Source organism: Otolemur garnettii, unplaced genomic scaffold (genome assembly GCF_000181295.1).
Source record: "Otolemur garnettii isolate 467f Iridium unplaced genomic scaffold, OtoGar3 scaffold00004, whole genome shotgun sequence".
Taxonomy (NCBI): domain Eukaryota; kingdom Metazoa; phylum Chordata; class Mammalia; order Primates; family Galagidae; genus Otolemur; species Otolemur garnettii.
In genome coordinates, this window is record NW_003852399.1 from 32389294 (window position 1) to 32390709 (window position 1416).

The 1416-nt window shown below is 40.8% G+C and overlaps 1 pseudogene; it reads left to right on the forward strand.

The window, feature by feature from the left end:
• The first annotated feature begins 431 nt into the window (after window positions 1-431).
• Window positions 432-1298, forward strand: LOC100947930 (annotated as a pseudogene).
• The last annotated feature ends 118 nt before the right edge of the window (window positions 1299-1416 follow it).

The window sequence follows — 1416 nt, forward strand, 5'->3', positions numbered from 1 at the left end:
ATCTTAACATCACTTGTGATTAAAAAAGTAACCTAGGGTGGCACCTGTGGCTCAAAGGAGTAGAGTGCCAGCCCCATATACCAGAGGTGGTGGGTTCAAACCTGGCCCTGGCCAAAAAATAAAATAAAATAAAATACAAAAGTAACCTAGTCTTTTAAAATCAAATTTACGCACACAAACACACACACAAATTACACATACATAAGGGTTGTCTTTCTACGTAGGAAATATTAGTACTAAAAGAGAATGAAACCATGTCTTTTGCAGCAACATAGATGGAACCGGAGGCCGTTATCTTAAGTGAAACAACTTAGAAATTGTCAAATACCGCATGTTCTCACTTACAAGTGATATGTAAATAATGTGTACACTTGGCGTGTGCTCAGGCACCCTACCCGGGGGAGCTGCACGCGCTGGACGAAGAGAAAAACATGAAGCATGAAATCAATGCTGTTGTCTTCTTTCTCACAAGGCTAGTTTGAAAACATGATGAGTTGAAAAAAGAGGCAGTTGAGAGGTTTGCTGAGAAATTGATTCTAATACTTTAAGAAAAATATAAAAATCACTGTTATCTGGAAAAACCATCAAAGGACAGGCTTACAGATGCATTCATGTCAATAAGGTTCAGAGAATTGATCCTGATATCCTGAAAGCTTGTAAGAACAGCTGCATCTTGTATAGTGACCTGCACTTGCCAAAGGAGCTTACTCTCTGGGTAGACCCATGTGAAGTGTGCTGTTGCTATGGAGAGAAAAACAATGCATTCGTTATTGCCAGCTTTGAAATTGAGGATGAGAACAAGGATGAGATCTCCAAGAAAGTTCCCAGGGCCCTTGATAAAGTTACCTCTGATTATCATTCAGGATCCTCTTTCTTAGATGATGAAACAAGGGCGTCACCTGTGGCTCAAAGGAGTAGGGTGTTGGCCTCATATGCTGAAGGTGGTGGGTTCAAGCCTAGCCCCAGCCAAAAACTCCAAAAAAAAAAAAAAGAAAAAAGAAACAAGGAAGTGGAAGTTAAACTCAATTAGGCGACTGCAATACCAAGCCCTATGTCAGATTTCAGAGTTGATATTCCCACCTCTTCCAATGTGGCATCCGTTGCTCAGAAAAAAGCCAAGAATGTACCAAGGGAATGGCCATCAGAGCCACTACCCTCCTCCTATTCCATTTGGTTATCCAAATTAGGGAAAGAAGAATAAACCGTATTTTCCAATTCCAGTGACATGGGTACCTTCTCCTGGAATGCACTGTGACTGGAATCATTGGATTAATCCTCACACGTTAGCACCTCACTAGGTTCTTCTTCTTTTTTTTTTTTAATTTTTATCCATCTTGAGTCAATTTTTTTTTTTTTTGAGACAGAGCCTCAAGCTGTCCCCCTGGGTAGAGTGCTTTGGCATGACAGCTCACGGCA